Below are 15,030 nucleotides of genomic sequence, written 5' to 3'. Positions count from 1 at the left end.
ACCAATAATAATAGTACATATATAATAAATGCTATTTACTTAACTCCTCTGTAATTTCTATCAGCAATATTTTACAGTTTTTAGTCCTGCACATATTTTGTGACATTGGTTGCCAAATTGATAACATTATAAATGGTATTTTAAAATTTATTTTTTACATTTTTTCTTAATTTTTTAAAATTTATTTTCTAAGTATTTATTGCCACTATATACATGTAAAATTTATTTTTGCTATTTATTTTGTATCTTGCCACCTTGTTAAACTCATTTATTATTTCTGGTAGCTGTTTAACAATCAGATCCACTATAAATAAAGCCAGCTTTTTCTTTCAAATATATACACTTATTTTTAATTTTAATTCTTAAAAGAGCAATGGTAAAAAAAAAAAAAAGACATACATGCTTTTCTTGTTCCAAATCTCGAGGGGATGGGAACTCAGTCCTTCACCATTAACAGTGATGTTAGCTATAGATTGAACTTCATCACGTTGAGGACATTTCATACCATTTCTAGTATTCTGGGAGTATTTATCATGAATGAATGTATAATTTTTTCAAATCTTTTTTTGATCTCTATTTATTTAGTCTGTTAATATAAATTCCTCTGATTGATTTTTGAATGTTGATCCAGCCCTACATTCCTGGGATGAATTTCACTTTGTTGTGATTCGATATCCTTTTTATAAATTGCTGGATTTGATTTGCTAATATTTCATTAATGATTTTTACATCAATATTAATGAATGATATTGGTCTGAAGTTTTCTTTTCTTATAATGTCTTAATCTGGTTTTGGTTTTAGGTTAATGCTGACCTCATAAAATGAGTAAATGGATGTTCTCTTCAGTTTTCTGGGGGAATTTGTTAGTATTGGTATAATTTATTCTTTAAATGTTTCATAGTATCCATTTCTGAAGCATGGAGATATGTGTGGGAGTGGGGGCATGGACAAGGCTTTTAACTACATATTCAATAACTTTAATAGCTATAGTTTTAATAAGGTTATTTCTTGTCAGGTGTACTTTGGTAATTTTTGTCATTTAAGGAAGTATCCTAGTTTAACTAAGTCAGTGAGTTTTTTGTCATAAATTGGTTCAGAATATCCCTTTATTATTATTTTCATATCTGTAGAATTTATTGTGATGTGTTCTTTTTTCAGTACTGATATTAGTTTCCTGAGCTTTCTGGCTATTAATTTCTACAAAGAACCAGGTTTTAGTTTCACTGGTTTTTCTCTATTATTTTTCTGATTTCTATATTATTGATTGCTGGTTTTATCTTTATTATTTCTTTTCCTCTTCTTCCTCAGTGTTTAATTTGCTCTTCTTTTCTTCATTTTATAAGGGGAAGATAGATCACTGGGTTGACACCTCCTTTTCTTTCTTTTTTTTTAAGTTTATTTATTTATTTATTTTGAGAGAGAGAGAGAGAGAGAGAGAGCGCACAGGGAGGTGAAGGGCAGAGAGAGAGGGTGGGGGGGGTGTGGGGGAGAGAGAGAGAGAATCCCAAACAGGCTCCACACTGTCAGTGCAGAGCCCAACATGGGGCTCAAACCCATGAAATTTGAGATCATAACCTGAGCCAAAGTCAAGAGTTGGATGCTCAACTGACCAAGCCCCAACACCTCCTTTTCTAACATAAGGATTTAACACTATACTACTTTAAATGTATTATACAAATTTTTAAATGTTTTAATTTTAATTCAATTTAAAATATTTTTAAATTTCCATTGTGATTGCTTCATTTACTCACATTATTTAGTATTGTGTTAATTTAAAAATATTTTAGGATTTTCTAGTAGACATATTTTGCTTTATGTATCATGCAGCTCTAATCATAAGTGCATACTCATTTAGGTTTGCTTTGTCTTCCAGATAAATTGACTCCTTTATGGTAATATAATAACCATTTTTATCCCTACTAAGTTCCTGTTCTTAAGTCTGCTTTGCCTGACATTAAAACACAGTGTGTGCTTGCTCTTGTTATCTTTCTCTCCCCACTCACATCTTTATCTCTTTTGTAAAATGAGTATTGCATGGTAGAAGAAAGAAGCTATGTCTTCTTTAAAATCTTCCTTAGGGCTAACTGTGCCTCTATAAATCACAGCTACTTTCACTTAAGTTTTAATAATATACTTAGTGGAAAAGTTTTATATGCTACAATTGTTGTTTAAAAATGATGAGCTACCTTCTTGGCTGAGGTTCAGTTTTACCTTTATAACTAATAGTCATAACAGTACCTATCACATAACAATAAGTTGCAATGTCTAGTAGATCATAACAAGCAAATAATGTGTTCAATTAATGAACACCATCAAATGATATGCATTTTTTTTGCTGGAGAAAGTATGAAGACAGACAATAAAAACACAGTGCTGGATCTGGGAGGAGGAGCCAAGATGGTGAAACAGCATGGAAGTTTTTTATGTGTCTGGCATCTATGAAATACAGCCAGACCAACACTAAACCATCCTGCACACATAGAAAACTGATTTGAGGATTAACACAACACTCCGCACAACCTGAACCGCAGAATTCAGCAGTATGTGGTGTGGAGAGGTGAACTTGGTGAGCGAGAAGCTGTGGGAAGGGAGGTGCTTTTGCGGGCGGAAAGAGGATAGAGATGGGGGTGGGGGAGGAGAATAAAGGAAAACACCCCTCCCCAAAACCAGCTGGAGAGAAAGTAGAAAATTGGAAACAGCCACAGGGACTAAACTAAAAACGGAGAAGGGAGAAAGGAGAAAGGAGAGGGTTTAAATTCCATTAAGAATGTAAACAAGGGGAGTGCAAAGTCTGCAACTCTGCAGCTCAATACCTGGTGGTGCTCTGGCGGGAAGGGCAAATCCCCAGGACTAAAGTGGGGTCCGGGAGGTTCTTGGGCCACATGGGGAAGAGTGGTTCCACTGCTGGAAGGACATTTGGTAGAAACTGTTGAAGCCACCTGGTCCCAGCAGACACCAGAGAATGGCCACATTCACTGGGGCTGGAACAAGGTTGTTAAGGGTGAAGCCTGGTGCCAGATGTGTGTTGTGATTTTCCATAATCCCTGAAACGCTGCTGCTACACTATCTCACGAAATTTTTCTGGGGCGGGCTGGCACCCAGCCACAGTATAGGGCACCGGCAGCAGCAGGGTCCAGCAAGCGTTCCTGGGTGCAGCCGACATTCGGCCATCGCTCATTTGGCCATTGCTCGGTGAGACCCTTCTGCAGAGGGAAGGAACGGGTCAAAGCCCCAGTCCTTCAGAAGTAAGGGGCCGGGGAAAACAGCTGCATCGGAGACAAAACTCGTGAGAGAGGTTCTGCCTGGGGCTTGGTCATGAACAGTGAAAAGGCTGGGAGTGGACGAAAGCTGAAGACAGAGGACGGGTGTGTGATTGCTGATCAGAAAGAACAGAGTTCTGATACGAGACTGGGTAGCTGGGTCATGCCATTTTCACCACTCCAGGGCATGCGCATACGCAACTACGAGCGCCACAACACTCCACCGCAGTAGGCTGGCAGTGCCATCTAGTGGAGAACGGAGCTGTTACACTAAGCCCTGCCCAACTGGCCCAACATCGCTCTTCAAGAACAAAGCCTCACCTCCTGCTTAGTTTATGGACTATAAAGCGCTTCATAGTCTGACTTCTAGGGGAAAATGAAGTAATGTCAGTCCTATTTCAATCTGTTAGCAGGTCCATCTATTCAATTTTCTTTCTTTTTATTTCTCTTTTTCATTTCTGTTCTTTTTCTTGAATACAGAAAAAAATTCATTTTTATTTTCAATTTTTATTAAAAATATTTTTCTTTAATTTGTTTACTATATTTTTTACTTTGTGTGTTTACTATATTTTTTACTTTTGTGTAAAAATTTTCAATGTCTATATTACTTCCATCATTATATTTTAGTCTACTTCAATGTATTCACTTTTTCAAACTTTCAATTTCCTTTTTTGTTTTTCTTTCTTCTCTTTTTCGTTTCTTTTTCTTGAATGCAGAAAAACTTCCTTTTTCCTTTCAATCTCTATTTAAATTTTTTTATTTCTTTACTGTATTTTTTAGTTTTATGTAATTTTTTTCAAATTCTATTTTACTTCCATAATTTTATTTTAGTCTACTACAGTGTATTCACTTTTCCAATTTTTCAAACGATTTCCTTTTTTTTCTTTTTTCTCTTTTTCATTTCTTTTCTTTTTCTTGAATACAGAAAGAGAAAAATTCATTTTTAGTTTTATAAAAAATGTTTCTCTAATTTTCTTCTACTATATCCTTTACTTTTGTGTAAAGTTTTTCAAATTCTATTTTACTCCCATCATTTCACTTCAATCTACCTCAGTGTATTCATTTTTTCAAATTCTCAAACAATTTTTTTTTCTCCTATAATTTTTTTTTAATTTCCTTTTTTTTCAACCCCTTTTTCACTAATCTGTCAAACTACTTTCAACACACAGACCAAAACACACCTAGGATCTAGCATCATTTATTCTATTTTTTGTGTGTGTCTTTTTAATTTTTTAATTTTATTTTTTTAACTTTTTTTAATTTTAATTTTTCTACCTCATTAATTGCTTTTCTCCTTTCAAAATGACAAAATTAAGGAATTCACCCCAAAAGAAAGAGCACAAAGAAACGACAGCCAGGGATTCAACCAACACAGATACAAGCAAGATGTCTGAAGCAGAATTTAGAATCACGATAATGAGAACACTAGCTGGAGTCGAAAATAGAGTAGAATCTCTTTCTGTGGAGATAAAGGAAGTAAAAACTAGTCAGAATTAAATTAAAAATGCTATAACTGAGCTGCAATCACAGATGGATGCCACAGTGGCAAGATTGGATGAGGCAGAACAGAGAATCAGCGATATAGAGGACAAACCTATGGAGAATAATGAAGCAGAAAAAAAGAGGGAGATGAAGGCAAAAGAGCACGATTTAAGAATTAGAGAAATAAGTGACTCATTAAAGAGGAACAACATCAGAATCATAGGGGACACAGAAGAAGAAGAGAGAGAAATAGGGGTAGAAGGGTTATGTGAGCAAATCATAGCAGAAAACTTTCCTAACCTGGGGAAAGACACAGACATCAAAATCCAGGAAGTGCAGAGGACCCCAATAGATTCAACAAAAACCGACCACCAACAAGGCATATCACAGTCAAATTCACAAAATACTCAGGCAAGGAGAGAATCATGAAAGCAGCAAGGGAAAAAAAGACCTTAACCTACAAGGGAAGACAGATCAGATTTGCAGCAGACCTAACCACAGAAACTTGGCAGGCCAGAAAGGAGTGGCAGGATATATTCAATGTGCTGAATCAGAAAACTATGCAGCCAAGAATTCTTTATCCAGCAAGGCTGTCATTCAAAATAAAAGGAGAGATCAAAAGTTTCCCAGACAAACAAAAACTAAAGGAGTTTGTGACCACTAAACCAGCCCTGCAAGAAATTTTAAGGGGGACTCTCTGCGGGGAGAAAAGATGACAAAGAAAGGAAGAAAGAAGGAAAGAAAGAAAGAAAGAAAGCAAGACCAAAAGCAACAAGATTAGAAAGGACCAGAGAACACCACCAGAAACTCCAACTCTACAAGTATCATAATGGCAATAAATTCATATCTTTCAGCACTCACTGAAAGGAAATCATTTGAGAATTTGAAAAAAATGAATACACTGAAGTAGATTCAAATGAAATGATGGGAGTAAATTAGAATTTGAAAAATTTACACAAAAGTAAAGAATATAGTGGGAAAAAATTTAAAAAACTATTCTTAATAAAAATTAAAAATAAAAATGAATTTTTATTCATTGGACTCAATGCTCCAATCAAGTGACATAGGGTAACAGAATGGATAAGAAAACAAGATCTATCTATATGCTATTTACAAGACACCCACTTTAGACCCAAAGACATCTTCAGATTGAAATTAATGGGATAGAGAACCATCTATCATGCTAATGGTCAACAAAAGAAAACCGGAGTAGCCATACTTGTATCAGACAATCTAGACTTTAAAATAAAGACTGTATCAAGAGATGCAGAAGGACATATATCATAATCAAGGGGTCTCTCCACCAAGAAGACCTAACAATAGTAAAAATTTATGTGCCAAATGTGGCAGAACCCAAATATATAAATCAGTTAATCACAAATATAAATAAACTCATCAATAGTGATACCATAATAGTAGATTTCAACACCCCACTCACAGCAATGGACAGATCATCTAATCAAAAAATCAACAAGGAAACAATGGTTTTGAAAGACACACTGGACCAGATGGACTTAAAAGATATATTCAGAACATTTCATCCTAAAGGAGCAGAATATACATTCTTCTCCAGGGCACATGGAATGTTCTCCAGAATAAACCGTACACTGGGACACAAATCAACCCTAATCAAGCACAAAAAGATCGAGATCATACCGTGCATATTTTCAGACCACAACGCTATGAAACTCAAAATCAGCCACAAAAAAAATCTGGAAAGGTAACAAATACTTGGAGACTGAAGACCATCCTACTAAAGAATGAATGGGCTAACCAAGCAGTTACAGAGGAAATTAAAAAGTATATGGAAGCCAATGAAAATGATAACACCACAACCCAAAAACTCTGGGATCCAGCAAAGGCAGTCATAAGAGGAAAGTATATAACAATCCAGGCCTTCCTAAAGAAGGAAGAAAGATCTCAGATATACAACCTAACCTTATGCCTTAAGGAGCTGGAAAAAGAACAGCAAATAAAACCCCAAAACTAGCAGAAGACAGGAAATAATAAAGATTAGAGCAGAAATTAATGCTATCCAAACCAAAAAAAAAGACAGTAGAAGAGATCAATGAAACTAGAAGCTGGTTCTTTGAAAGAATTAACAAAATTGATAAACCACTAGTCAGTTGGATGAAAAAGAAAAAGGAAAGGACGCAAATAAATAAAATGAAGAATGAAAGAGGAGAGATCACAACCAACACAGCAGAAATAAAAACAATAGTAAGAGAATATTATGAGCAATTATACGCCAATAAAATGGGCAATCTGGGAGAAATGGACAAATTCCCAGAAACATGTACGTTACCAAAACTGAAACAGGAAGAAATAGAAAATTTGAACAGGCCCATAACCAGTAAGAAAATTGAAGTACTAATCAAAAATCTCCCAAAAAACAAGAGTCCAGGACCAGATGGCTTTCCAGGGGAATTCTACCCAAAATGTAAGAAGAGTTAACACCTATTCTCTTGAAGCTGTTCCAAAAAATACAAATGGAAGGAAAACTCCAAACTCTTTCTATGAAGCTAGCATTATCTTGATTCCAATATCAGACAGAGACCCCACTAAAAAGGAGAACTACAGACCAATTTCCCTGATGAACACGGATGCAAAAATCCTCAACAAGATATTAACCAACTGGATCCAACAATACATTAAAAAAATTATTCACCGTGACCAAGTGGGATTTATACCTGGGATGCAGGGCTGGTTCAATATCCACAAAACAATTAATGTGATTCATCACATCAATAAAAGAAAGGACAAGAACCATATGATCCTCTCAATAGCTGTAGAGAAAGCATTTGACAAAATACAACATCCTTTCTTGATAAAAATCCTCAACAAAGTAGGGATAAAAGGATCATACCTTGAGATCATAAAAGCCATATATGAAAGACCCAACGCTAATATCATCCACAATGGGGAAAAACTGAGAGCTTTCCCCCTAAGGTCAAGAACAAGACAGGGATGTCCACTCTCGCCACTGTTATTCAACATAGTATTGGAAGTCGTAGCCTCAGCAATCAGAAAACACAAAGAAATAAAAGGCATCCAAATCAGCCAGGAGGAGGTCAAACTTGCACCCTTTGCAGATGACATGATACTCCATATGGAAAGCGCAGAAGATTCAACCAAAAAAACTGCTAGAAGTGATTCATGAACTCAGTAAAGTTGCAGGATTAAAATCAATGCACACAAATAGGTTGCATTCCTATACACCAACAATGAAGCAACAGAAAGAGAAATCAAGGAATCGATCCCATTTACAGTTGCACCAAAAACCATAAAACACCTAGGAATGCATCTAACCAAAGAGGTGAAAAATCTATAAAAACTGTAAACTATAGAAAGCTTATGAAAGAAATTGAAGAAGACACAAAAAAATGGGAAAAGATTTCATGCTCCTGGGTAGGAAGAACAAATATTGTTAAAATGTCGATACTACCCAAAACAATCTACATATTCAATGCAATCCCTATCAAAATAACTTCAGCATTCTTCACAGAGCTAGAAAAAATAATCCTAAAATTTCTATTGAACCAGAAAAGACTCCAAATAGCCAAAGCAATCTTGAAAAAGAAAACGGAAGCAGGAGGCATCACACTCCCAGACTTCAAGCTATACTACAAAGCCATAAACTCAAGACAGTATGGTACTGGCACAAAAACAGACACTCACATCAATGGAGCAGAATAGAGAACCCAGAAATGGACCCACAAACATATGGCCAACTAATCTTTGACAAAGCAGGAAAGAATATCCAATGGAATAAAGACAGTCTCTTCAGCAAGTGGTGCTGGGAAAACTGGACAGTGACATGCAGAAAAATGAACCTCGACCACTTTCTTACACCGTACACAAAAATAAACTCAAAATGGATGAAAGACCTAAATGTAAGACAGGAAGCCATCAAAACCCTCGAGGAGAAAGCAGGCAAAAACCTCTTTGATCTTGGCCGCAGCAATTTCTTACTCAACATGTCTCCAGAGGCAAGGGAAACAAAAGCAAAAATGAACTACTGGGACCTCATCAAAATAAAAACCTTCTGCACAGCAAAGGAAACAATCAGCAAAACTAAAAGGCAACTGACAGAATGGGAGAAGATATTTGCAAATGACATATCAGATAAAGGGTTAGTATCCACAATCTATAAAGAATTTATCAAACTCAACACCAAAAAACAAATAATCCAATTGAAGAAATGGGCAAAAGACATGAATAGACACTTCTCCAAAGAAGACATCCAGATGGCCAACCGACACATGGAAAAATGCTCAACTTCGCTCATCATCAGGGAAATACAAATAAAAATCACAATGAGATATCACCTTAAACTTGTCAGAATGGCTAACATTAACAACTCAGGCAACAACAGATGTTGGCAAGGATGCGGAGAAAGAGGATCTCTTTTGCATTGTTGGTGGGAACGCAAGCTGGTGCAGCCACTCTGGAAAATAGTATGGAGGTTCCTCAAAAAACTAAAAATAGAACTACCCTACAACCCAGCAATTGCACTACTAGGTATTTATCCAAGGGATATAGGTGTGCTGTTTTGAAGGGACACATGCACCCCAATGTTTATAGCAGCACTATTAATAGCCAAAGGATGGAAAAATCATAAATGACCATTGATGGGTGAATGGATAAAGAATAAGTGGTATATATACATATACATATACATATACATATACATATACATATACATATACATATACATATACATACACATATACATACACATACACATATATATGTATACATATACACATATATATACATATATGTGTATGTATATATACATACAATGGAGTATTACTTGGCAATCAAAAAGAATGAAATCTTGCCATTTGCAACTACATGGATGGAACTGGAGGGTATTATGCTAAGTGAAATTAGTCAGTCAGAGAAAGACAAATATCATATGACTTCACCAATATGAGGACTTTAAGAGACAAAACAGATGAACATAAGGGAAGGGAAACAAAAATAATATAAAAATAGGGAGGGGGACAAAACAGAGGAGACTCATAAATATGGAGAACACACTGAGGGTTACTGGAGGGGTTGGCAGAGAGGGGATGGGCTAAATGGGTAAAGGGCACTAAGGAATCTACTCCTGAAATCATTGTTGCACTATATGCTAACTAATTTGGGTATACATTTTAAAAAATGAAAAATAATACTAATTTGGATATAAATTTTTAAAAATGAAAAATAATACTAAAAATAAACAGCACTACACATAAAAATAATTTACAAAACTTCTGTTATTCAATTCCTCATAAATGGAAAGCTAAAGGGGTTAAGACAGTAGCTAAATATACAAGAAAGAAGAACATGTTTTTTCAGCAGTGCTGAGGTCCTTTGAAGATGTATGTTTGGGCTGCACGGGTTCTAGAAGTCTCAGAACACCTAGTAACCCATGTGAGTGTCTTGGCAATGACGGACAAACAAGTTGATCTAAAGAACATAATCTATGGCTGATACACTTTATCACCCATGGCACCTACCACAGCATTGTATGTGGTAAGTATTCATTGAGTCTTTGTTGAAGATGGGAATGAACAAATGAGGAAGGGGAGTGTCATATAGGGCAGAATGTGCCCTATACAATTAAAATTATTAAATATCAATTTGTATGAATCATGTATCATAGGCTAAAAATTCCTGTACACAGCAAAGATTAAATTACTACAAGATAACTCAAATTAATCTGAAAAATAAAAATTAATAATTTCACCTAGACTATCCATTGGTCAGGGAGTAAGTAAGAGTTGTTTTTTTTTTTAGTGTTTTCCTTGTGACAGAAATTGATTAAAATGCTGGTGGTTCTATGAATAACTGAAATTAAAAATGCTTAACTGGGGCGCCTGGGTGGCTCAGTCAGTTGAGCATCCAGCTTTGGCTCAGGTCATGATCTCACAGCTCATGAGTTTGAGCCCCGTGTCAGGCTCTGTGCTGACAGCTCAGAGTCTGGAGCCTGCTTCGGATTCTGTGCCTCCCCTCTCTCTGCCCCAACCCACTCGCATTCTGTCTCTGTCTCTCACAAAAATAAATATACATTAAAAAAATTTTAAACAATGCTTAACCAATGGTAGGCAATATTTTGGAAGATGCAACAAAAGACTGTGAGGACACTTCTGGTAAATATCTACCTGTAGTGAGAAGACAAATCTCAGGGGCCCAAATGGCACTGAATGTTTGCCCATTTTCCCTGACAAAGTTGGAGGCTGCTATAGACAGAGGGCTACCTCTGGTGATTGATGCCATCTCACAGGAGTCATTGTGGAATCTTTGGCTGCTGGGTACCAGAATAGCTCACCAAAAGTATCCACCTAGATTACCTTAGGGAGGGGCCAGTGGGAGCAGTGACAGTTGGAGGGCTTGAGCAATGGTTATTTACCAACCAAAATAAAAGTATCTTAATATTTTGAACAGCCATTATAATTGTATAATTGTGAATACCAGTCCTGATTACCTATTTATGTGGTAATATACAGAAAATCTAGTTGCCAGGTTGTGAGAAAGAGGCTTCATGGATGTGCAATCGCATAAGCCCCACACTTAGAAGGGCTTCACACAGGGGTGCCTGGGTGGCTCAGTTGGATGAGCATTCGACTTCGGCTTAGGTCATGATCTCAGTTTGTGAGTTCAAGCCCTGAGTCAGGCTCTGTTCTGACAGCTCGGAGCCTGGAGCCTGCTTCACATTCTGTGTCTCCCTCGCTCACTGCTCCTCCCCTGCACACACGCTGTCACTCTCTCAAAAATAAATAAAGATTAAGATTTAAAAAAAAAGAAGGGCTTCACACATGGTTTAATTGTCAGTGGTTGACATATTACATACAATTATTAATAATTTTTTTAACAAAGAGCCCCACATTTTCATGGTACACTGAGCCCCACAAATTATGCAGCCAGCTCTATGTGAGGATATTCAAGCATCTTTACGGAGAGGGTCATGTGATAATGAACTATGTCTTCCTATCAGTGAGGAACTGAAGGTTCTTTCCAATAGCCACAGTGTGTGTGGGCTATCTTAAAGCTTGATCCTCCAGCTCTAGTCAAGCTTTCAGATAATCACAGTCCTGCTAACATCTTGATTGCAACCTCATGAGAGGCCTTGAGCAAGAACTACTCAGCTAGGCCACTTCCAAATCCTTTACCCAGAAAGAATGTGAGATAGTATATGTTCTTTTTAGAAGCACTAAGTCTTGGATGTTTATATAGCAATAGATAACGAAATGGATGGATTTAGAGATTGGTCCTGAAAGCAGCATTCCCTTTAACCCACATTCCATTAACCAAAATCCACTGACATGGATTCAACCATCTGCAAACAAAGGTGAAAAATTTGGGGCCCTGGAGAAGAGGTTGATGATCATAGAATCATCTTCAGATGTAGCCTGCTAGAATTTTCATTCCCATGTGGTAGAATCTTATTAGTCTATACAACTTAAATATAAGGCTGACAAGAGTGTGGACTGAGAAGAGGAAGACAGTACAAAATACCAACGTCCAAGATCTTAAAGATGACCCAGGATTAAATACAAATACTATGTAGTTAAGTTAGTTCATCATTGCTAGAGATGAAAAAGGTTCCATTTTTATTTAAAAAAAATTTTAAGTTTATTTCTTTAGGGGCATCTGGGTGGCTCTGTTGATTAAGCATCCAACTTCAGATGTCAGCAGAGAGCCAAACACAGCGTTCAATCCCACAAACCGTGAAATCATGACCTGAGTCGAAACCAACAGTTGCACTGCTAGGAATTTACTCAAGGGATACAGGTGTGCTGATGCATAGCGGCACATGTACCCCAATGTTTATAGCAGCACTTTGAAAAATAGCCAAATTATGGAAAGAGCCTAAATGTCCATCAACTGATGAATGGATAAAGAAATTGTGGTTTATATATACAATGGAATACTACTTGGAAATGAGAAAGAATGAAATCTGTCCATTTGAAGCAACGTGGATGGAACTGGAGGGTATTATGCTAAGTAAAATAAGTCAGAGAAAGACAGACACCATAAGTTTTCACTCATATGTGGATCTTAAGAAACTTAACAGAAGACCATGGGGAAGGGGAAGGGGGAAAAAAGTTACAGAGAGGGAGGGAGGCAAACCATAAGAGACTCTTAGATACTGAGAACAAACTGAAGGTTGATGAGGAGATGGGGGGAGGGGAAAGTGGGTGATGGGCATTGATGAGGGCACTTATTGGGATGGGTACTGGGTGTTGTATGGAAACCAATTTGATAATAAATTTTATTTTTTAAAAAAGACAAAAATAGGAAAAAAAAGAGTTGCACACTCAACTCACTGAGACACCCAGACACCTGGAAAAAGTTTCCATTTTTAAAAAACATTCTATCTTTTTAATTTTTAAAAATATTCTTTTCATTGAGGGGCACCTGTGTGGCTCAGTTAAGCGCCTGACTTCGGCTCAGGTCATGATCTCATGGTGAGTTTGACCCCCATGCCGGGCTCTGTTCTGGAAGCTCAGAGCCTGGAGCCTGCTTCAGATTCTGTGTCTCCTTCTCTCTCTGCCCCTCCCCCTCCCCCCTCACACTCTGCCTCTCTCTCTCTCTCTCTCTCTCTCAAATAAATAAGCATTAAAATAAATAAAAAAATAAAATATTCTTTTCATTGAAACTTAAACACACTTTTGGAGGTCCGTTAATATAGTCAGGCTTGAAGTCTGAACAATTTTGGTTCATGTCCTCAGTTTTCCATGTTAGTCCTTGATCTTGGGCAGGTTACATAATCATCCAGCTTCTTCATCTCTAGGATGGGGAAAAACATGGGCCTACCTTAAGAGATTACTGGGAGGATTAGGTGAAATTACAGCTGTAGCACTTGTCACAACGACACTTATAAGCACTTAATATGCACTGAGCAAATATTAAGTATGATTTCATTAAAACCAGAAAGACAGTAGTATTGGTGAAGATAATAGGTAGCAATAGAGACATGAAGGAGTCAGGGGAATTAAGCTTCTCCTAAGAAATATTAAAATCATTGTATTAGATGCCCAAAGTCATATAGCTTCCAATGAGCATATATTTCTTCAGTAGCTACTATAAACTAGATACACACAGTGGCAGGTGCTGGGATTTTGCAGGTCTACCAGTTGGGGTGTGTAAAGACAACCCTAGAGAAGATAAGACAATGAACATGTGGCTACCAATGTGAGTAGTCAAGGGGAAAGAAAAGGTAATGGAAGACTGAGGAGTTGAAGCGAATAGGCTCCTAGAGTATAGGAGGTTCAGAGAAGGCTTCCCTAAAGAAGTAATATCTAAGCCACAGATTGAAGGTGGGGTCTACATTCTCTACATATGAATGTGTCAGTGAGGGACTGTGCTCAGGTTCGAAGTCTTTAAGGTAGAGGGAACAACAGAGATAATGGACTGAAGATGGGATTTCAAAGGACAAAGAAACAAAGGAATGTAGAATATCAACAACAAAAGTCCCTTAACTGATGGCTTACAGAACCCAAATTAATTTTGGATGGAAGTCAAAATAGGAGGTAGATAGAGAAAAAGTTGAAATTTTCAGGAGGAAGTAAAAGGAAAGACAGAGTGCAAGTACTTGATACAGTGACCAGAAAGATAAGAGGTCATGCTCAAAATGTAGTTGATGCATAAATGTGTAAGTCAACTATTTCAAGGTGATGCCAGCTCCAAGGAACAATGGAGTGAGTGGTCAAAATGCCAGAGTGAAAGAAGTCATTGGACATGAGGCAATGAAGAAACTGAGGCCAAGTGAAAATTTCAATCACTCAGCCTCATGGCAGGACGTGGAATAGAGAGGTGCATTGTGAGTCAGGTGTGAGAATAATAATGTATGATCTTGAAAAAGGGTAGAAAATAATGATGCTGATGGTAAACATTTGAAGAGAACAGAGTTCTTGTTTCGTTTGTCTTTTTAAAAGAGATAATCATCTTAAAATAGCTCTTGGGGGCCATGAGTATAAACCACCTTCTGATTCTGAGGTAGTTAGGATATAGCAGCTTGGACAGTCTTCATATCCTAAACGTATGTTTTACATCCCTGACAGAAAATGAAGAGTGGCACCTGGGCAGCTCAGTGGGTTAAGCATCTGACTCTTGGTTTTGGCTCAGGTCACGATCCCACAACTTGTGAGTTCAAGCCCCACTCCGGACTGTGCAGCACCAAGTTGGCTTGGGATTCTCTCCCTCTCTCTCTCTGCCCCTCTCCCCCCACCTCTCTCTCAAAAATAAATAAACATTACAAATAATTTTTAAAGGAAAACAGAATAATTTTAGT

This window comes from Puma concolor, chromosome C2, assembly GCF_028749965.1.
Source record: "Puma concolor isolate L17-30 chromosome C2, mPumCon1.1.hap2, whole genome shotgun sequence".
NCBI classification, from domain to species: Eukaryota; Metazoa; Chordata; class Mammalia; order Carnivora; family Felidae; genus Puma; species Puma concolor.
This window is presented reverse-complemented; position numbering follows the sequence as displayed.